At 41.1% G+C, this 24,727-nt stretch overlaps 1 protein-coding gene across 3 annotated transcripts in view; it reads right to left on the reverse strand.

The window, feature by feature from the left end:
- SCAP (SREBP cleavage activating protein) overlaps window positions 1-18,326 on the reverse strand; it is a 364,198-nt gene extending 345,872 nt beyond the window's left edge. For 2 of the 3 annotated variants that reach the window (XM_067148878.2, XM_067148880.2), the window contains exon 1: window positions 18,192-18,326. The gene's annotated coding sequence lies outside the window, so the exon portion shown is untranslated. Of the gene's footprint in view, window positions 1-11,980; window positions 12,056-18,191 lie in introns of those variants that run through there. The other variant, XM_067148879.2, reaches the window with a different exon arrangement.
- Between the last annotated feature and the right edge of the window lie 6,401 nt (window positions 18,327-24,727).

Genomic DNA, 24,727 nt, shown 5'->3' on the forward strand with positions numbered 1-24,727 from the left:
GCCATCATGTTATCCTTAGCTGCCTTCTTTGCTAGATTCAATTTTCTAGTAAGTTCCTTCAATTTCTCCTTACTTCCACAGCCATTTCTAACTATTTCTTTCCAGTCTGCACCTCCTTCTTAGTCTCTTTATTTCTCTATTATAATAAGGTGGGTCTTTACCATTCCTTACCACCCTTAAAGGTACAAACCTGTTTTCGCATTCCTCAACAATTTCTTTAAACCCATCCCAGAGTCTGTTTACATTTTTATTTACCGTTTTCCACCGATCACAGTTACTTTTTAGAAACTGCCTCGTGCCTGCTTCATCAGCCATATGGTACTGCCTAACAGTCCTACTTTTAAGACCTTCCTTTCTATCACATTTATTTTTAACTACCACAAAAACAGCTTCATGATCACTAATACCATCTATTACTTCAGTTTCCCTATAGAGCTCATCTGGTTTTATCAGCACCACATCCAGGATATTTTTCCCTCTGGTTGGTTCCATCACTTTCTCAATCAGATGTCCTTCCCATATTAACTTATTTGCCATTTGTTGGTCATGCTTCCTGTCGTTCGCATTTCCTTCCCAATTGACATCTGGCAAATTCAGATCTCCCGCTACAATCACATTTCTTTCCATGTCGTTTCCCACATAGCTGACTATCCTATCAAATAATTCCGAATCCGCATCAGTGCTACCCTTTCCCGATCTGTACACTCCAAATATATCAAGTTGCCTATTATCTTTAGAAATGAGCCTTACACCTAGAATTTCATGTGTCTCATCTTTAACTTTTTCGTACCTTACAAATTCTTCTTTCACCAGAATGAAAACTCCCCCTCCCACCTTTCCTATCCTATCTCTACGATACACACTCCAGTGCCGTGAGAAAATTTCTGCATCCATTATATAATTTCTCAGCCATGATTCAACTCCTATTACAATATCTGGTAAATGTATATCTATTAAATTACTTAATTCTATTCCTTTCTTTACAATACTTCTACAGTTCAACACTAACAATTTTATGTCATCCCTACTTGATTTCCAGTTCCCTGTTCCCTTATCACCGCTCCCTAGGCCATCCCGTTTCCCTGAATGTACCTCACTATTACCCTTCCAAACAAATTTCCTAACTTATATGTACCACTGCGGTTTAAATGAAGGCCATCTGAGCGCAGATCCCTATCTCCTACCCACCCATTAGGATCTAGAAATTTCACTCCTAGTTTCCCACATACCCACTCCATAGTCTCATTTAAATCCCCAATCATCCTCCAGTCAGTATCCCTCCTACACAGTATTCCACTAATAACAATCTCCGCTTTCTTAAACTTCGCCCGTGCTGCATTTACCAGATCCCACACATCTCCAACTATGTTGGTACTTATATCAGCTTGCCTTACGTTGTTGGTACCAACGTGAAACACTACCACCTTCTCCTTCCCCTCCTCCCTCTCTTCTACTTTCCTCAACATCTGCCTCAACCTAATTCCTGGATAACATTCTACCCTGGTTCCTTTTCCTCCACACACTTTCCCCACGTGTCTAACGATGGAATCCCCCATGACCAGAGCCTCAACCCTCCCCACCTCATCTAATCCCCTCCCCTCCTGGTCAGCCCTATCTTCTCTCACTGCTGCAGAAGCTACTTCCTCCTCCTTTTTCTCCTTCCCATGACCCTGTTCCACCTGTTTTTTCTTATCCTCTACTCTACATTTCCCTTTCCTACCTTTTCCCTTCCTCCTACTTCCACGCATCTCAGCAACAGTTCCCTGTCCCTCATCTTCCCTGTGTTGTTCTACCTGGAGTGACTCGTACCGATTTCGCACAGACACCTGTCCTGAATTCTGATCCTGAATAGAGCCCTTAGCCTGCAATCTTCTTCCCCTTAGAACATTAGACCGCCTGTCTTCTACAACTCCTCCCTTTCCTTCCCCTCCCTCTTGTACACCTACTGTAACCTGTACATTGTTTGAGGGAGTCCTATCTTCCTTCCTGTCTTCTGTGAGAATCCTAATTATCTCCCTCAAACTTTCCAACTCCTCCCTCATACCCCTCAATGCCTCACCACACCCACAATAAGTACACTCGCGCTCCTTAGCCATTCTTTCCGGGGAAAAAAAAATTAAATTAAAAAATAAAATAACTTATTTGCAAAAAATAAATGAACGAAGGGATATATTGTCTGGGATAGTACACAACAGTAAGGTAATTAATAAACGACTACACTACAATACTACTTAGTCGTCCTCTATTTTTTTTATTCTACAACCCCTAACAGGATAAAAACTGCTGTTAATTACTGAATATCGAAAGTAATACACAAGAACTACACAATTCCAAACTGCAATTAAGCCTATCCTAATTACAACAACAGTATCTTAGTAAGAGTTCCTACGGATACCTCTACTGCACCAGTACTACACAAATATTTTACAATAATAAAATAAGCACACTCAATTCTAATAGGATATTACTCGTATACTACTGTACAGTACACTACAGTAATTTTTAAACTACTTTCAGACGTATCCTAATTACGATACCTGTACCGTACCGTATGTCACTACTAAGCACAACAGAAATGATGTTTGCAAGAACTACTGTACTCAAAGATTACCAACGAAGCTAAATGCTTAGACAAATTATTATTAGTATTACGGTCTAATAGATACACACGAAAGATAACACACGAATATAGCAGGCAAGATACGGCACTATCTAAATGTACTGTATCTATACTACAATGTATCTACGCTACACTACACTGCGTTTGGTTAAATGCTTAAGTATCAAAAGGTTTGCCGTACACGAAGAAAAACACGAATATAACTGGCAAGATACTATCTAATATATTATACCTTATCTTCACTACAATTCTACTGAAATGTGGTTATGTGATTATTACAGCTGGTGGATTACTATTATTTTCCCTACTCCAGGGGACGGAGAAAAAAAAGGGTCCTTAATTAGGCCTGCTGAAAAATGCGAGGTTGTCTACAATAATTTCTCAAATATTTCTATCAAAACTACTACTACTACTACTACTACTACTACTACTACTACTACTCCAACTCCAGGGACTTGAACTGCAATTACTGGGATATATGAACTTTATTATTATTAGCTAACCGCTCATAAATACTGAAAGATCGAGGGAGCAAAATATAAATTATGGATACTAACTACCTAATGACACTAATGGCAGTAGAACTATTATTAGGCAACATAAAAGAAGCACTTGAAAAGAAAGAAAAGTTCTATTCCGTCTTTATGGACTTCACAAAGGCTTTCGACCAACTGGACAGAGGACTAATCACATCCAAACTTGAAAACCTATTAGGAAGGGAAAACGTATGGACAAGAGTAATCAAAGAAATATTACAATACAACACTATAAGGGTATCGGACGGCCTTTCTCACGAAATTAGGCAAACAAATGGTGTGCTTCAAGGAGACCCCATGCGTCCACTACTATTCATCCTAGCAACCGAGGAAATATTGAGGATAACGCAAGACAGAGAAGACATTCACATTTTTGCGTATGCAGACGACATAGTAGTAAGCTCCACAAATCTGCACAAACTACAGAGTGCCATAGATACAATTGTAAAATGGTGCAAGAACAATGATGGTCTTTAGAAATGGAGGCAAGATACCTCACGGAACAGAAATCACTATCTCCAACAAGCAAACTCAAAATAGTCAATGATTTCAAGTATTTAGGGGTCACGCTACAACCTAGCGGTAAATGCTTTACAAAACACATAACAGAAAGAGCTGCACAAGCTATCCTAGCAATAAATAACATTAAGCATATACAAGCACTTAGCTCGGAAACAGCAACGAAACTATTTGAGGCAAAGATTATTCCTATCCTAACATATGGCATTGAAATTATATGGCCTGACCTCACCAGGAAAAACCTAGCTACCTAGGAAAGAGTTAAAGCATGCTTCCTGAAAAGAGCTTTGGGTGTATCCAAATCAACAAGATCCCGCCTAACATATGTACTAGCTAGAGAATCATTTCTGCTAGAGGATTTGAAAACAACCTTCGTGCTCCCATCTACCATAGCAGCAGATCAAGAATTACAAAGTTAAAGGGAGCGCCGCCTAGAAATTTGGCTAGAATTCTACAGCACGGGTGCGATGATCGATAGGACCTGCAAGTCAGCAAACTTCGAGATGAGACATGTACTAACGAGACTGTCTGTGTACGGCTTCCATCATCACCTCTGCAAAAACAAGGTGTACCACAATCCGATGAAGACTTGCATGTGCCAACTGTGTGAAAAGACGTGTGATCGTTACCACATAGAACTGTGTACAAAGCGAACAAAAACCATAAGTGAATATGCAAAACTAAGTATTAATAGAAATAATATTTAAATGATTTCTTTTGTTGTACTATGCACATTTGTGCGCACTTCCAATATATATATTCAAACCTTGGTCTACCCCTACTGTTCTTACCACCTACACTTCCTTCAAAAACCAACTGCAAAAGTCCTGGGTGCCTTAAGATGTGTCCCATCATTCTATCTCTTCTTCTTGTCAAATTTAGCCAAATCGATCTCCTCTCACCAATTCGATTCAGTATCTCTTCATTCATGATTCGATCTATCCATCTCAACTTCAGCATTCTTCTGTAACACCACATTTCAAAAGCTTCTATTCTCTTTCTTTCTGAGCTAGTTATCGTCCATGTTTCACTTCCATACAATGCCACGCTCCACACGAAAATCTTCAAACATCTTTCTAATTCCTATATCAATGTTTGAAGTGAGCAAATTTCTTTTCTTAAGAAAGCTCTTCCTTGCTTGTACTAGTCTGCATCTTATGTCCTCCTTACTTCTGCCATCGTTAGTTATTTTACTACCCAAGTAACAATATTCATCTACTTCCTTTAAGACTTCATTTCCTAATCTAATATTTCCTGCATCACCTGCCTTCGTTCAACTGCACTCCATTACTTTGTTTAGGACTTATTTATTTTCATCTTGTACTCCTTATCCAAGACTTCATCCATACCATTCAGCAGCTACTCGAGGTCCTCTCCAGTCTTAGATAAAATAACAATATCGGCAAATCTCAAGGTTTTGATTTCCTCTCCTCGGATTGTGATTCCCTTTCCAAATTCCTCTTTGATTTCCTTTACTGCCTGTTCTATGTAAACAATGAAGAGGAGGGGGGACAAACTGCAGCCTTGCCTCACTCCTTTCTGGATTGCTGCTTCTTTTTCAAAGCTCTCGATTCTTATCACTGCAGACTGATTTTTATACAGATTGTAGATAATTCTTCGTTCTCGGTATCTGATCCCAATTACCTTCAGAATCGTAAATAGCTTGGTCCAATCAACATTATCGAATGCCTTTTCTAGATCTACGAATGCCATGTACGTGGGCTTGTCCTCCTTGATTCGATCCTCTAAGATCAGACGTAAAGTCAGGATTGCTTCACGTGTTCCTAAATTTCTTCTGAAACCAAACTGATCTTCTCCCAACTCAGCTTCAACTTGTTTTACCATTCTTCTGTAGATAATACATGTTAAAATTTTGCAGGCATGAGATACTAAACTAATGGTGCGGTAGTTTTCACATCGGTCAGCACCGGCTTTCTTGGGAATAGGTATAACAACATTCTGCCGAAAATTGGATGGGACTTCTCCTGTCTCATACATCTTGCACACTAAATGGAATAGCCTTGCCATGCTGCTTTCTCCTAAAGCAGTTAGTAATCCACAAGGAATGTCATCAATTCCAGGTGCCTTGTTCCTATTTAGGTCTCTCACAGCTCTGTCAAACTCTGACCTCAAAATTGGGTCTCCCATTTCATCAGCATCAACAGCCTCTTCTTTTCCACAACCAAATTATCTACATCTTTACCTTGATACAACTGTTGGATATGTTCTTGCTATCTTTCTGCTTTGTCTTCTTTCCCTAGAACTGGCTTTCCATCTGAGCTCTTAATATTCATAAAGCCAAATTTCCTTTCTCCAAAGGTTTCCTTGATTTTCCTGCATGCAGCATCTACCTTTAGCAGGACCATACAACCTTCGACATCCTTGCACTTCTCCTTCAGCCATTCTTCCTTAGCTACCTTGCACTTTCTATCCACTTGATTCTTTAATCGCCCGTATTCTGTTCTGCACTCTTCATTTCTAGCATTCTCGTATTTTCATCGTTCATCAATCAGGTCTAGTATCTCCTGAGTTATCCACTAATTCTTAGTTGATCTTTTCTTCAGTCCTAACATCTCTTCAGCAGCCCTACTGACTTCATTTTTCATGACTATCCACCCTTCCTCTATTGTGTTTCCTTCAGCCTTTTTATTTAGCCCTTGTGCCACATGTTCCTTGCAATAATCCCTCTCACTTTTTTCTTTCAACTTGTCTAGATCCCATCTTCTTGCATTCTTTCCTTTCTTCAATTTCTGATGGCATTTCATGACCAACAAGTTGTGGTCAGAGTCCACATCTGCTCCTGGGAAAGTTTTGCAATCCAACACCTGGTTTCTGAATCTCTGCCTAATCATAAAGTCTATTTGATATCTTCCAGTGTCTCCAGGTCTCGTCTACGTATACAGCCGTCGTTTGTGGTGTTTGAACCAAGTATTGGCAAGGACTAAATTATGATCAAGGCAGAATTAAACCAGCCGACTTCCTTTGTCCCAATCAGAATTCTCCTACTGTATTACCTTCTCCTCTTTGGCCTACCACTGCATTCCAGTCTCCCATCACAATTAGATTTTTGTCACCTTTTACATATTGTATTAAATCTTCTATCTCTTCATATATTCTTTCGATTTCCTCGTCATCCGCTGAACTAGTAGGCATATAGACCTGCACTATTGTGGTGGGCATTGGTTTGGTGTCCATCTTGACGACAATAATTCTTTCATTATGCTGGTCATAGTAGCTTACCCGCTGCCCTATTTTCTTATTCATTATTAAACCAACTCCTGCATTTCACTTGTTTGATTTTGTGTTGATAATTTGGTAGTCACCTGACCAAAAATCCTGTTCTTCCTGCCAACGTACTTCACTTATACCAACTACATCTAACTTTAGCCTATCCATCTCCATTTTCAGATTCTCTAATCTACCACAACGAATCAAACTTCTAACATTCCACGCTCCGACTCGCAGAATGTCAGTATTCATCTTCCTGATGATCGCCTCCTCTCGTGTAGTCCCCACCCGGAGATGCGAATGGGGGACTAGTTTACCTCTGGAATATTTTACCCGGGAGGAAACCATCATCAGTACATCATTCATACAGAGAGAGTTGCATGTCCTCGGGAGTTAGTTACGGCTGTAGTATCCCGTTGCTTTCAGCCGTGTAGCAGTATCAACACAGCTAAGCCATGTTGAGTATTATTACAAGGCCATATCAGTCAATCATCCAGATTGCCGCCCTTGCAACTTCCGAAAGGCTGCTACCCCTCTTTCGATGAATCATTCGTTAGTCTGGTCTCTCAACAGATACCCATCCGATATGGTTGCACTGCGGCTCGGCTATCTGCATCTTTGGGACACGCAAGCCTCCCCACCGCGGCAAGGTCACATGATTCATAGAGGAGGGATGCAAATATATAACATGTAAATGTAAGATAGGATAAGAGGAGGCAAATGAAGGTGACAGGAGAAGGAGAGTGAAGAGAAAATAAGGTAAATGGGTAAAACTACTCACCAATTTTACTTTCTTCACACCCGAACCCCCTACCCTTCCCCCTCTCCCGTCTGATCAATGAAATATTCCGATACTCATTGCAATCCTTCCTGTTCCCTTGCTTACAGATAAGTGCAATTACTGATTTCGTCCAATCAGAAGGTACCTTAATAACATTCCATGCTAATCTTATTACCAGTACTCTGAGAAGCCATTTCATTACACCTTTCTACTGTTGTTGTTTGAGTCATCAGCCCTCCATGCCACCCTATCCTGTGCTAACCTTTTCATTTCTACGTAACTATTGCATCCTACATCTGCTCTAATCTGTTTGTCATATTCATACCGTGGTCTACCCCTACCGTTCTTACCACCTACACTTCCTTCAAAAACCAACTGAACAAGTCCTGGGTGTCTTAAGGTGTGTCCTATCATTCTATCTCTTCTTCTCGTCAAATTTAGCCAAATCGATCTCCTCTCACCAATTCGATTCAGTATCTCTTCATTCGTGATTCGATCTATCCATCTCACCTTCAGCATTCTTCTGTAACACCACATTTCAAAACCTTTTATTCTCTTTCTTTCTGAGCTAGTTATCGTCCATGTTTCACTTCCATACAATGCCACGCTCCACACGAAAGTCTTCAAAAACATCTTTCTAATTCCTATATCAATGTTTGAAGTGAGCAAATTTCTTTTCTTAAGAAAGCTCTTCCTTGCTTGTGCTAGTCTGCATTTTATGTCCTCCTTACTTCTGCCATCGTTAGTTACTTTACTACCCAAGTAACAATATTCATCTACTTCCTTTAAGACTTCGTTTCCTAATCTAATATTTCCTACATCACCTGCCTTCGTTCGACTGCACTCCATTACTTTTGTTTTGGACTTATTTATTTTCATCTTGTACTCCTTACCCAAGCCTTCATCCATACCATTCAGCAACTTCGAGATCTTCTGCAGTCTCAGATAGAATAACAATATCATCGGCAAATCTCAAGGTTTTGATTTCCTCTCCTTGGACTGTGATTCCCTTTCCAAATTTCTCTTTGATTTCCTTTACTGCCTGTTCCATGTAAACATTGAAAAGGAGAGGGGACAAACTGCAGCCTTGCCTCACTCCTTTCTAGATTGCTGCTTCTTTTTCAAAGCCCTCGATTCTCATCACTGCAGACTGATTTTTATACAGGTTGTAGATAATTCTTCGCTCTCGGTATCTGATCCCTATCATCCATAGAATCATAAATAGCTTTTTCCAATCAACATTATCGAATGCCTTTTCTAGATCTACGAATGCCATGTACGTGGGCTTGTCCTTCTTGATTCGATCCTCTAAGATCAGACGTAAAGTCAGGATTGCTTCACGTGTTCCTACATTTCTCCTGAAGCCAAATTGATCTTCTCCCAGCTCAGCTTCAACTTGTTTTTCCATTCTTCTGTAAATAATACGTGTTAAAATTTTGCAGGCATGAGATACTAAACTAATGGTGCGGTAGTTTTCACACCTGTCAGCACCGGCTTTCTTGGGAATAGGTATAACAACATTCTGCCGAAAATCGGATGGGACTTCTCCTGTCTCATACATCCTGCACACTAAATGAAATAACTTTACCATGCTGGTTTCTCCTAAGGCAGTCAGTAGTTCAGAGGGAATATCATCAATTCCAGGTGCCTTGTTCCTATTTAGGTCACTCACAGCTCTGTCAAACTCTGACCTCAAAATTGGGTCTCCCATTTCATCAGCATCAACAGCCTCTTCATGTTCCAGAACCAAATTATCTACATCGTTACCTTGATACAACTGTTGGATATGCTCCTGCCATCTTTCTGCTTTGTCTTCTTTCCCTAGAAGTGGCTTTCCATCTGAGCTCTTAATATTCATGCACCTAGATTTCCTTTCTCCAAAGGTTTCCTTGATTTTCCTGTATGCAGCATCTACCTTTAGCAGGACCATACAACCTTCGACATCCTTGCACTTCTCCTTCAGCCATTCTTCCTTAGCTACCTTGCACTTTCTATCCACTTGATTCTTTAATCACCTGTATTCTTTTCTGCCCTCTTCATTTCTAGCATTCTTGTATTTTCGTCGTTCATCAATCAGGTCTAGTATCTCCTGAGTTATCCACTGATTCTTAGTCGATCTTTTCTTCCTTCCTAACATTTCTTCAGCAGCCCTACTGACTTCATTTTTCATGACTCTCCACTCTTCCTCTATTGTGTTTCCTTCAGCCTTTTCATTTAGTCCTTGGGCAACATGTTCCTTGAAACAATCTCTCACACTCTTTTCTTTCAACTTGTCTAGATCCCATCTTTTTGCATTCTTTCCTTTCTTCAATTTCTTCAACTTCAGATGGCATTTCATGACCAACAAGTTGAAGTCAGAGTCCATGTCTGCTCCTGGGAAAGTTTTGCAATCCAACACCTGGTTTCTGAATCTCTGCCTAATCATAATGAAGTCTATTTGATACCTTCCAGTGTCTCCAGGTCTCGTCCACGTATACAGCCGTCGTTTGTGGTGTTTGAACCAAGTATTGGCAAGGACTAAATTATGATCAGTGCAGAATTCAACCAGCCGACTTCCTCTTTCGTTCCTTTGTCCCAATCCGAATTCTCCTACTGTACTACCTTCTCTTCCTTGGCCTACCATTGCATTCCAGTCTCCCATCACAATTAGATTCTCGTCACTTTTTACATTTTGAATTAAATCGTCTATCTCCTCATATATTCTTTCGATTTCTTCATCATCCGCTGAACTAGTAGGCATATAGACCTGCACTATTGTGGTGGGCATTGGTTTGGTGTCTATCTTGACAACAATAATTCTTTCGCTATGCTGGTCGTAGTAGCTTATCCGCTGCCCTATTTTCTTATTCATTATTAAACCAACTCCTGCATTTCCCCTGTTTGATTTCGTGTTGATAATTTGGTAGTCACCTGACCAAAAATCCTGTTCTTCCTGCCAACGTACTTCACTTATACCAACTACATCTAACTTTAGCCTATCCATCTCCATTTTCAGATTCTCTAATCTACCACAACGATTCAAACTTCTAACATTCCACGCTCCGACTCGCAGAATGTCAGTATCCATCTTCCTGATGATCGCCTCCTCTCGTGTAGTCCCCACCCGGAGATGCGAATGGGGGACTAGTTTACCTCTGGAATATTTTACCCGGGAGGAAGCCATCATCAGTACATCATTCATACAGAGAGAGCTGCATGTCCTCGGGAGTTAGTTACGGCTGTAGTATCCCGTTGCTTTCAGCCGTGTAGCAGTATCAACACAGCTAAGCCATGTTGAGTATTATTACAAAGCCATATCAATCAATCATCCAGATTGCCGCCCTTGCAACTTCCGAAAGGCTGCTACCCCCCTTTCGATGAACCATTCGTTAGTTTGGTCTCTCAACAGATACCCATCCGATATGGTTGCACCTGCGGCTCGGCTATCTGCATCATTGGGACACGCAAGCCTCCCCACCGCGGCAAGGTCACATGGTTCGCAGAGGAGGACCTTTCCACTATATTTCACCATTTCAGGTCTCATTGAATCAATTCCTGCTGATTTATGACAATGGATTTTATTTTATGTACCATCCTTTCCACTTCATCAAACATAATTTCACTAACATCATTGTGTTCCTCCCCATGAGCTCAGTTGTTTGCGACGTCAACAAAAAGATTTCCTTTTACGTTAAGAAGATTTTCATCATATAACTTCCCTGTACAGCAATTCCCTGGAATCTACTATGGGTTCACCTGATTTACCCAAAACACTATTCACTCCCTTTTTCCCTCCCATTTTTTCTTTATTACTGGCCAAAAAGGTTTCCCTGCTCTCTGACCAAGCCTTTCCAACTAATTACCGAAATCTTGATAACATAAGCTACTTAAATTATGGAAAAATTTATTTCACACATTTATTTACATGAAATTCATAACATTTTAAGAATGCTGGTATACTGAACAACAGCAACATTTTATAGTCTGAATCCTCCTTACATAATTTAGCCTAAATACAACCCAAAGACTATCATCTTTCCAATGTTTCCTATAAAAAACTCTAAAAAAAATCTATGAAAACTAATGCACATTGTGTGAAATTCTATATTATTATTAATGTTTCCTATACTCTATGATCGAACAAACCAAACCCCATGGCACAACAGTTCCAAAGGACCTTGGCCTGTCAAGTGGCTGCTGCTCAGCCTGAAGGCTTACATATTACAAAGGTGTGCGGCCGGCAAGAAGAATCCTCTCGGCCGTTATTCTTGAATTTCTAGACAATGACCGCTATCTCACCGTCAGGTAACTCCTCACCTGTAATCATGTAGGCTGAGTGGACCTCGAACCAGCCATCTGATCGAGGTAAAATTCTCTGAATTTGCAGCGAATCAAACCCAGGCTCTCCAGGTAGGAGGCAGGCACGCTACCCCTACACCACAGGACCAGCCTATGAAGAACCAGTGTAAAATAATTTTAAGAGGTACAGTAGATGCTATAGTGGCAAAAGTATACTAATGATGATGGTCCAAGTGGTACAATGAATCTGTGTATAATCTTGTACACACATTTCTTGGTCGCACAGCTAAGAAGGACACTTTTTCTCCCCAGTTTCCATACCGCTCAAAATTTCCTCAGTTTAACCCAATTATTTTTAGAGCCACTCCCATGTTCAGTCTGGGTTTTAGCTGTGGAATATAACTACTCCATAAGTGAATAAACCACATGAAATGAGTCTACATAGTCTGATCCAATACTTAGCAATGGCTTTGTCTCACCAGTGAAACTGCATTATTAGGAAAATAATAAGTAAGAGTCTATAATCAAAACAGTTAAGCCCAGTGAAGCTGCCCTTTATTTTGACTTACTGCGGGTCAGATGATAAAAAATGTATATTTTCCGTTGTACATATTGATTCTGTTTCTTTTCATGAAGTATACTGTATATGTTCCATATGAAGTAGGGCCTATATATGTTCAGCATTTCCCATGGCTCATGGCATACCATCAGGTATTCCAGATCATGTGAAGTCTCAAAAGCTTATAAAAGAAAAGGTTATGTAGTGATTGTGATTGCTGTTGTATTCTGCGCTATTAGCTGACATCTATAGATATTAGTGTAAAAAGAAGATACTGCATGGAATAGTGTGTTTTAAGAGTGATAAGTACTACGAGTTAACTTTTAACTGTCCTTAATTGTGTATGTAAGCGATCAAAAACACAGTTGATTGCGTCTATATATACAAATACCGTTCCACGTGGTATGCTCTAATACTCTGTGTGAAAATGTAGTGCCTCCCGCATTCAATAATGTTGTGTATGCAGCTTGTACAACTCAGTATAGTGAAATTATTTTTAAAATGCAGTGTAACCGCCATTACAACAATGCAAGTTTCGGAGTGATGTATTTTAAAATTTAAGTACGGAATCGATTATTGATTTCGTTTTGCCAACTCTCAATTAAGTCATCTTTCTTATCTTTAAATTCCAAGCATCGATTATTAAAAGTCAAGAAAATCTATGTGACGTGTGACATCATAGCAAGTAATCCTCTCCCATCAAAGAGATGACAGCCAATTTGGATTTCTGTAATATTTGCTGTAAGACAGTAAACAGCACCGACGAAGCCATCGAGTGTGAATGCTGCAACAAATGGCAACACTTTCATTGTACTGATATGACAGAAGGAGAATATGATATAGCCAAAAGAAAAAAAATGCAAATTGACATGGCAATGTAATGACTGCAAACCAAAAATAACAATTGGATTTTGAACAGAAAATAGTAAGAAACCTATCCGATCATATCCAAAATATATTGGAAAGCATTAAAAATCTAGCCTGTTAAGCAAAATACGAGAAGAAATTCACAATGCTCTAGGCAGAGAGATCGATTCCATTTTTAATCAAACAACATCAAAAAGAAAAGCTCCAATCCCACCAGTGGAAAGTAGCGGTACCCTCATGCCTCTAGGGGGAACAGTTTCACATGAATCTCCTAGAATTATTGTATGGGAAAATGAAGAGTCTCTCAGAGATCAGGAAAAAAGAAAGAGTAGAGAAATAGACAAAGTTCCAAATTTAAGGAAATTTCATCATCAGAAAAATATTTCCAGCTTAGATGAAGCTTTGTTCGGTAGTAGTAGGAAGTCAAAAAGAAAAGCTCCAATCCCACCAGTGGAAAGTAGCGGTACCCTCATGCCTCTAGGGGGAACAGTTTCACATGAATCTCTTAGAATTATTGTAGGGGAAAATGAAGAATCTCTCAGAGATCAGGAAAAAAGAAAGAGTAGAGAAATAGACAAAGTTCCAAATTTAAGGAAATTTCATCATCAGAAAAATATTTCCAGCTTAGATGAAGCTTTGTTCGGTAGTAGTAGGAAGTTGATTTCATCTCACCAGATAGAAACACATGATGACAGCATCACTGATAATAACAACTCACCCAGGTTGGAGGTCTTCAATCATAAACGCGGGCCATCAGTTCAGTCTCCAATAGTTATAGGCCAACAAAACAATCCTCATCTAAGGACGACAACGAATCAAAGGATCAAGATATCAGAGCTGCACCAAAGAGAGCTTGGTTGACTAACTCAGAGCGCTTCCAAAGACTAAGGAAATTGAATAAAACAGAGAGCATAGAATGTGAACAGCTGCAGACAAAAGGTTCGAGGAAAGCTTTTAAAGTCAGAATCGCTCTAAAAGATCTTAATAAGATAAGTGTCCCAAGCCTCTGGCCAGAAAGGGTCTTAATCAGACGATCTCGTATTTTTCGACAGCAAAGACAAGGAATGAGGTTCGAGGATTAACCTTCTCCTATGGAATGTAGAAGGGATAAAAAGCACTCTGGACTTAGCTCTGAGACATCTTTTTGACGATAAAGACATACTAATCATGACAGAAACCCTAGCAACTAATATGATCGAACTTCCAGGCTTCTACTCTGAGCAGATCTTTGCAACACAAGGTCCAAGAGGAAGACCAATAAGAGGTCTTTCTGCTGAAAAATTAAGTTGTGTATATAGAGACGCGAGCTTCATGATACTTGAATCATAGAAATTAGTAATAATTGGACTAAACGTCCAGCCGCTAACTCCAACTGAGGACAAAATAACTACAATAATGTCAGCATTATCAAAGACAGATCCATCAAACAACACAATCGTAGCAGGAGACTTAAACTGCAGATTAGACAGGAACAATTATAGGAAAGAAGAGCTGCTCGGAAGGATTTACACTCGTCAATCGGGAATATGATAGGACATATTTCTCTCATAATGGAAGCAGTACGATGATTTGATATTTTTTAAAGGACCTGGATTGCATCAAGTGGATTACAGAGTTGCAGAGTACCCTTTGAAGAAACACTGTCCCGTCTCAGTGAGTTTCAAGGTAACGGATCAAACATAAGTTAAATGATAAGATAAAATTCCGTAACCCAACGTCTCAGATTCTAAATAAAGACATTCTAAAGCAAGATAAGAGCAGTCTTGATGATTTAAGTAATATAATACTGAAGAAAGATCTAAAATCTGCGGCTTTTGCATTAGAAATCTTTAAATCTGCGACTACAACAGTTAAAAAAAGAAGATCACAGAATTGGCTCGACCAACCTTGCTACTTGCAAAGAAAACAGGTACTACATGCTCTACATGTAGCAAAAGCAAGTAACAAATCTGAAGATACAGAAAATTATTGCCATCTTAGGAAAAATATAAGGATCTCTTAAAGAGTACGCGAAGGTCTTACATTGCATTGCAAGCTAGCAGATTGGTATCAGAGGCAATGAAGAACCCTTATTTACTGCAGCTTTGAAACCTAGGAATTCACAAACTGCTAGTAAAATAGACATGAACATCTGGGAGGTTCATTTCAACAAGATCCTGAACGAACAAAATTCCTCATGTTTACTCGAAGAAACCCAATGGAACAAAGTACGGCGACTTCCCATTAATTACACAAGAGGAGGTGCACAAAACCATACCAAGCCTAAAAGATAGGAAAGCTGCAGGGCCAGATGGCATTTATAGCGAGCATCTAAAGACAGCCGTGAACATCATCGTACCATCTCTCAGAAATCTCATGAACCTAAGTCTACAATTAGGGGACATACCAGTTGCGTGGAAAACTTCCATAATAAAGATGCTCTACAAAGGGAACGGCGATATACAAGATCCTAACTCTTACAGGGGGATCGCTTTGGAGAACAACCTATTGAAGTTGTTAACAAAACTTTTAACGGGAAGACTAAACACGGAAATAGACCAGAAAATTCCGAAAAACAGTTTGGATTTAAAAGAGGTAGAAATACTACACAGGCAATAAGTAATTTACTAGATGACACAAAATTCTATCAGGCTTCCATAGGGAAAATTTCATGCTGTGTTCATCGACTTCACTAAGGCATTCTACACTGTAAACCGGAGCATCATCTCTTCTAAACTTGATACACTAGTTGAGGAAAATAAAGTCCTTACTAACCTGGTCCATAACATGCTGAGGAGGAACACAGCCATTATATCAGACAATATAACAACTTCAAGAGAGATTAGCCAGACCAATGGCGTGCTGCAAGGTGACCCCCTCAGCCCTCTCTTGCTTGTTTTTTTTTTTCTTCCTAGGGGCTTTACGTTGCATCGACGGCGACGATAGGATAGGAAAGGCCTAGGAGTTGGAAGGAAGCAGCCGTGGCCTTAATTAAGGTACAGCCTGGTGTGAAAATGGGAAACCACGGAAAACCATCTTTAGGGCTGCCGATAGTGGGATTCGAACCTACTCCCGGATGCAAGCTCACAGCCGCGCACCTTTACGCGCACGGCCAACTCGCCCGGTCCTCTCTTCTTTAACATCGCCACATATGATGTTCAAGCGATAAGAGAATCATTCATAGGTAGAGGAGATAGCGATTGAAATAACTTACCAACGGACATGTTCAAAAAATTTCCAATTTCTTTGAAATCATTTAAGATAAGGCTAGGAAACAACAGATAGCGAAATCAGCCACCTGGGCGACTGCCCTAAATGCAGATCAGTATTGATTGATTGATTGATGTGAGAATGTACTTATATGCTGATGACATGGTAATAGGATCACAAGACATCCCTGAAGTACAGAAAGCATTAAACGCTCTGGAGGTCTGGACAATATCGAATCAACTAGAAGTCAACGAAAGAAAGACTGAACACATAATCTTTAGGAAAGGAGGGTGGGCTTACCCTCTACATGTATTGACTTTCAAGCATGAGCCATTACAAGTTGTAAATAACTTCAAATACCTTGGTTTAACCCTTCCGATGACAGTACATTCCTATAGAATACACATAAGACTAAGAGCACCAGCGACAATAGAAGCAACATACGACATCAAATTTCTTACTAGATTACCTTTGAAGACCGCTATGACACTATTTGACACAAAAATAATTCCTATCCTAACTTATGGTATAGAGATTATTTGGGACAAGTTGACAATGAATGATCTTAGGACGTTGGAAAGGGTCAAGGCTCACTATCTAAAGACAATTTTGGGCGTATCTAAACGCACAACAAGATCAAGGCTCGTCTACGAACTCGCTGGAGAACCTTTTCTAATCAAGATGCTGAGACTAAAGCTCTCCCTACCATCAACAGCTGGAAGAGGCTAATAGAGGAGAGGCAACAGAAGAAGAAAGAAATCTGCTTAGAGTTTTACTCCACTGAGGCCATGGTGAACAAGACTTTGGCGGATACAAACCACGCGCTGCGACACTTTGTGACCTCAATGGCTGTACATGCATTCCATCACAGGGTTTGTAAGTTGAGGTCCTTCCACGACCCAAGTAAAATGTACTTGTGTGAACTCTGCAATAATCATTGTGATCGTTATCACATTCTTATTTGCAAGAAACTAAGTCGCTCATTGAGTTCTGTATGTCTGATTGTCATTAATTAATGCACAATTTGTGCGCTATAATAATAATATAATCAAAACCTGCAAGTACCTACACAACAGCGACTACCAAAAAATTACTTCTGGAAACTTATGACAACATTAAAGTTTAGTTGTAAGTGTAGTAATTAAGTCCTACGTATAAAATACACGAGGCCAGAGAAGTTTCAAAACACAACAATTGTGGGCTCATCAAGGATACAGGTTAGCACAAGGATGCAATGTTGATAGTAGTTACCAATATCGAAAAGAAATATTGCATACATAATTAAATGTGCACGATATCGGTTCCTGTAAATTATATGCCCATTCATTCTTCATAATTCGTAGATACAGAATGACACAGAAGTGAAACTTAATACCAGAGCTAAGAAATAGCAGACATTACAGAGATGACATCCAACACACAGCGACGCATCCATACATACAACCACAGTGAACGTCAGAATACCAGTATAAGTTGTGAAGATGACTGACTTAAAAACTTCGATTAAAAATGCATGCTTGGGTGACTGTTTAGAAATCGAACAACCTACACCACCATATTAGTACATTTCTTATAACACCAGACTACCACATGAAGTGGATTACTTCTACTTACAAGAGTTGTTCACCGACTTTTCACTGTTAAGAGAGGTATTGTCATTCTCGATAGCATCACTTTATAAAAGATTCACTTCATACATTCTCTTCGCAGTTTGTGCGCAGTACATGTACATACGTTTGCTTACGAGCGACGGAAACAAGTGATGGCACATTTTCAGACAAATGAAGGTTACCATTCGCAGTGGTGCCAATAACGATATATTAATTCCACCAAATGCAATCAAGTGCCGTAAGATTATAATAATATTATAATAATATTATAATAATAACGTCATGATAATAGTATCGTCTTCCTAAAAAGAGAAACAACTATCAGGTAATCGTGGCGTCCTTCCAATTGCACTCCTCTGTTATTTTATGAGGGAAGCAAGCTAATAATGTTTCCGCAAGACAGGAGCTACAAAAACAAATTACACGCTTAAATAATGCGGACCTCAAGGTACGGTACCGGTACAAGCTATGGATACAAATCCAGAGCTCTGCTGAATCCTTCTCCTCATTATTTTTTATTCGGCCGGGTGACGTCACAACTTTACCATCGCACCCAGCCGACCCAACAAGCATAAAGGCCAGACGCCTAGTTGGAAGTCGGCTATAGACAATGTTCATCTGTATTGTCCTGGACGTCCAACATTCCATCTCGGAAGAAACCATCCTCTCCGACCTCCGCAAGATGGGAGTGTATAACGCAACTAGACTCACCGAAGGCTCCGCTCCAGCACCAGAGGTCCTTCTATTTTCTCACCTCTCCGACCGACCGTGATTATCTTCTCGCCACTGGTGTCCATATTCGCAGCCGTCTTCATCGCGTGGAACCCACTCCTAGCCAAGTTCTTGAACAATTATCGGACTACTCATCTGATCTTCTACGACATCTCCCCACCCCACCCCGCCACAACCATTGTCCTCTCACTGCAACACTTCTACCGCCACGATCACCACCACCATCTCCTCTGTTCACAACCCCATCGCAAACTCTCTCACCACTTCGGTTACTACCCATCCCACCCCTATAATGATAACTACTGTCAACTCCCCTCCCAACCTTACCCCATCAATCCAACAAGCAGCATCTGAAACTGCCACCGACACGACACCACCATTATCGCCAGCTTACACCTACGTCATTCGAGGAGTGGACCCGCTCTTATCCACGAATACCATCGTCCAAGCCCTTCGCCAGACCGGAATACCAGTGCGCCGAGCAACCCGTATATTCAATGCCTCAGGACCTACGCACCTTGTTCGACTTCATCTACCGACTCCGGACACCGCCCGACACCTCATCGACAACGGAATTCATCTCCACGGCCGCCTTCATCAGATTGAACCCTCTCGTTCTTCTCCCCAAACTTCCACCCGACCTCCCACACCTCGTCGCCGTCCCCGGCTAGCTCCACCTTTCCTTCCACCGAGTCCACACGTCTGTTTTTACCCGCCTCCACCCGATCTCTCTCCCCTACCACCACCCCTATCAAACCCCCTCCATATCTTACTCACTTCACTACATCATTTCTCTTGTATCTTCCACAACCTAGCCAATTCTTTCACCCCTCTCACACACCCCTCACTAGTCCCACAGCCTCGGCATTATTCCTTTACCCCACCATGGTTCCCTACATGTTTAAAATGCAGTGCACAATCTTTGTAACATGCCACAACCGATATTGTAAATCTGTAATACCACTGTTGAAAAATGTTCTGTACTTCCTATTGTAAACCCCTTGATATAAAAAGCACCTCGCCATCTCCTACACATTCACATCCTTTACCCACCACCTTCTTCCGTCACATCTCCCCAACCTGCCCGCATCTCTTGGCCAGAGAGAGGGCGACACCCTCTAGGTGGCTTTTTGTCGAAGTCTCCTTTTAAGTGGACTCAGATATTCTCTCATATATCCTATATCTTTGTGCGGCCGGGGTGACGCCTCAACTATACATCTCACCTCGCCGGGCCAAATATCATAATTGGCTGTCCCTAAGTAGGTTGACGGCCTTCCCCAGCAATGTTATCCACTTGCATCATCCAGGACACTGATCCCGATATCCTGGAAGAGGACATCTGTGAAGCCCTTCCTTCGACCGGTGTCTACTTTGTTCACCGCCTCTACAACGACACCGACCCAGCACCAGAGGTCCTGCTCTACTACACATCTGCCGCTGCCTGTCTCGCAGTCCAGAAAACCGGCGCTCTCATCCATCACCGCCTTTACTCCGTGGTTTCTACACCGGCGCACCTCCAAGCTGAGATTGAAGCAGACGAAGAACTGGCTGCCAGTGCTGACATTACGCCTCCCTAGTCCCCACCATACCCCTTACCAGTGTCTTCCTGCCCTTCCCCTCCTCCTACTACCACTACCGTATCTACTCCAGCTACCCTGACTACTCCTTGTATCGTATCTGTCACCACCACTACTATGACTACTACTACCGCCACTACCACCAATGGCGCCCATACCTCTGCTTCTCTTACTACTCTGACTATGTGTCATCCTTTCCTCCTCTCGCAAGCTTCTCTCCCCCTCCCTCCCATTACTGTTCAAACGTCTCACCCTCCTTCTACGCAGCCATCTGCCGAGGGACATACCATCGCTTCTCCGGAGAACATGGTACGCCTATCTCAGCACACACCACCATCTATCGACAGCTGCGTCATCCGAGGGATCGATCCCACCATAGCGCCTGCCGTTCTTGCCGACGACCTCCGCCAGGCAGACATTCCTGTACAGCGTGCCTTCCGCATCTATAACTCAGACGCACCTACTTTCCTGGTGCGGATTCAACTACCCACTTCAGACGCCGTTCAGCGCCTCATCGCTTCCGGAATTCACATCTAGGGTCGCCATCATCGTGTGGAACCTTCGCATTCTCCCCCACAAGCCTTGCACCGTCCTAACACACCTCGCAGTCGTCCCCGGCCTGACCCTCCTCCTATCTCACCTCGTCCACATCTTCGATCACCTACTGTGCCAACCCTGCCACCCTACTCCTCCCCCACTCCACCAACCCCAGATCTACTCCGCCTTCTTCTTACTCCCCTCACCAACTTCTCCTCATTCTACAATACCTTCGCCTTACACCTTTTCCCTAGCCCACTCTCATAAATCATTAGGCTATATCATTACTCTGTATCATTCATAATGCATCTCTGTATTTTAATTTAATGGAAACAATTTTTTTTCAAGTTACTTTACGTCGCATCGACACAGATAGGTCTTATTGCGACGATGGGACAGGAAAGGGCTAGGAGTGGGAAGTAAGCGTCCGTGGCCTTAATTAAGGTACAGCCCCAGCATTTGCCTGGTGTGAAAATGGGAAACCACGGAAAACCATCTTCAGGCCTGCCGCCAGTGGGGTTCGAACGCACTATCTCCCGAATACTGGATACTGGCCGCAATTAAGCGACTGCAGCTATCGAGCTCGGTATGGAAACAATAAAAAAAACATCATAATACTAAAGCCCCCTTAGACACAAGGCCTTTCCTTTTCCATCCAGCATTCTTCACATCCCCTTTTCCCAACTCCCAATCTCCACACATCTCCTCCTCCCCGCCCAAGCTATCGGCCAGAGGGAGGGCGTAACCATTCAGGTGGCCCGCCCCACCCCTTCAGGGTGGGGAATGAAAACTTTCTCAGACAGACAGATGGGTACAAGAAATTCACACTTTCGTCGGCGTCTCATTTTACGTGGACTCTGCAATCATACCACATCTCCTGTATTTTTGTGCGGCAGCGGTGACGCCTCAACTCTACATCGCACGCACATCGCCAGACCAAAAAAGCATATCGGCTGTCCCCAGCAATGTTATATACCTGCGTAGTTCATGACTTTGACCCCGCCATCCCGGAAGAGAAAGTTTATGAAGACCTTTTCTCGACCGGTGTCTATTTTGTTAAACGTCTCTTTCAAGGCACTAAACCAGCACCGGAGGTCCTGCTCTATTATAAATCTGCTACTGCCGCTCTCTCCGCTCAAGAGAATGGCGCTCTCATCAATCGTCGCATCTATCCAGTGGTGCCTACACCGCCTAACATCCTTGCTGAAGTAGAGGCTGATGAAGAACTGGCTGCGAGTGCAAAGAGAACGCCCCCTGCAGTGCCCTCAAATCAAAAATCTCTTTATTTGCAAATGAGGTGTCTACCTCGGTGGCAAATGGTACACTAAAATACATTATTGTCAAGCACTAAATTTTAAATTAACAAGAGAAAAAAGAAATTTGTCCTAGAATAGAATATTATACAATTTACGCTAATAATTTTCTTCTATTAAACACACTGCTCACCCTTAATAAATTGATATTGTTGACAAAATTCTACTTATAATATCTCCTGTACTTACAAACATAGTCAACTCATATACAGTATGTGGAATTCAAATAATACTATACAACTGGTATAAGATTAAAATTTACATTGCATTTATTTACTTGTTTATTTTGTACCCATTTTGGAACCTAAGTAGCATAACGACCTGCTGCGTCTTAACCAGAGCCCATTTTGCCACAACTTTTCAGAGTTTCTGAAGGGCCTTCACATCTACCGTAGCGGTCCCCAGGGCCCCCGAAGCCCCCACTGTACTACACCCCTACAGGCAGTCCCCTACCTCGGCTGTCCAAACACCTTAGACAAGGGGATGGAATTAATTTATTCGCACACAACTTTTATTTTCAATAACCTGCACTGGTCGAATGCCCTCTAATACCTCATTTATTTTCTCTGTTGCCGTTTATTCTCTTCTTGAATATCTGCACAGATTTTGGAAAAGGATCAAACACTACTCCTGGTAAACTGTTCCACTCCTTCACGCCTTTCCCAACGAATGAAAATTTACCCCAATCGCTTCTTCTAAAATTCCTTCTAATTTTATACTTGTCTAGAGTTACCAGACGTCCGTATTTACCAGGACATGCCCTTATTTTTAGCGTCTATCCTGGCGTCGGTATTTATTTTTTAATTATTTGCAGATTGTCCGAAAATAGTCTATAGCTTGCCTCCCGCTCTAGTTTTACCTGCTTCAATATCATTCTGGGATAGCGTAGGTACGACATAACCACATTAACTCCAATAAATATTTTCATTTCCTGTGGTGTTGTACTTAAAATGTTACCGGTTTGTTTAGTCAACGAATATTCGTGTAAGTACTCATTGATTCAAATATGTCATTTCGTATGTAATTTACGAAGAATTTTATTGGAGATTGGTTTTTACCAGTCCAAACAGGGTCATCATATTCAGGTGCTGGGGGGGAGGAGGTGTAAAATTGTCAGAATGACGCCATATTAATCGCATGGGGAGACGGTAAAGTACAGTTTTCATCCTCACTTGAAGATCTGGAAGACTCTTCAGGCCCAATATCCTCAGTATCCAATGCAGTGTGGAAATCAAATGTCACATCACTATCCTCATCTTCTGACATACAATCAACATCAAATGTGTTGCCATCTACTTCCAGTAATGATTCTTGAATGTCCCTTTCCGATAAACCTGTAGAGTAAATAAAAGCTTTGGTCCGTCAACTTCAAATAGTTGAAAGAGGCCTAACCTAAAAGTATCCCTGGTTAAAATATGTTGCAGCTGCATTAAAAACTCATAGTAATCATTTACCATACAAAATAAGGCTACTCTAAACTATAATCACGTAGGAAATAACGCTTTAGCCTTCAAAGGAACCTAAGGAACTCTGTAATATGAGGAAATTTCAGACCCGCTATGTCTTAATCGACACATCATTTCTTAACACAGCAGTAAGGTATCGATTACTACCCAAAACAAACGGCAAATTAGCTCAAAATTACCTGTGAAACCTACAAATTACTTGCTTATATATTAATCACCAGATAACAACAATGTTACCTCAGTAATAACTAAATGAAATGAAGCAGCACATCACTTACCGCCTTTACATATAGAAGAAATCTTGTCAAAGATGCTAAGCATGGAAGAAAAGTAGCTGATTTCTAATATCTGCAATTAGAACATTCTTTGACGTCTAGTGGACACAAAGAACATCATTTCCACTTGGTATCACCAGTGATCTCAATATATGTACAGGATACACAACAGCTATGCTTTGGAATAGCAAAAATCGTGACGTTCGTTTTTGTTACGTTGGCAACTGTGTACGTACTGAATGTGAAGTTATCATTCATGATTCTTATTGGAAAATATATTTCTAGATGAGTTTTCGTCATTTTTGAATGATAAAATGGTGAAATATTGCGCGGCGTATGGTTGTAATGAGCTCCAGAGAAAAGGATGTGGTGTTCAGTTTCACAGGTAAGTGATTTTAGTACGTAACAAAGAAGGAAACTGGTTTATTTATTACTCTGTACCGTATAACATCATCAGCAAAATGCCGTATGTGTGATTTCAGTTATTTACTCATATCATCTATATATATAAGAAAACATATAATACTGTCCTGCAGTACCTCCCACTTAATCATTATAGAATCAGATAATGCTTGACTTCAACCATTCTTCTGTTAGTCCAATAGCCCTCAATTTCATCAGCAGTCTCCCATGATCTACC

This window comes from Anabrus simplex, chromosome 6, assembly GCF_040414725.1.
Source record: "Anabrus simplex isolate iqAnaSimp1 chromosome 6, ASM4041472v1, whole genome shotgun sequence".
In the NCBI taxonomy this organism is placed as follows: Eukaryota; Metazoa; Arthropoda; class Insecta; order Orthoptera; family Tettigoniidae; genus Anabrus; species Anabrus simplex.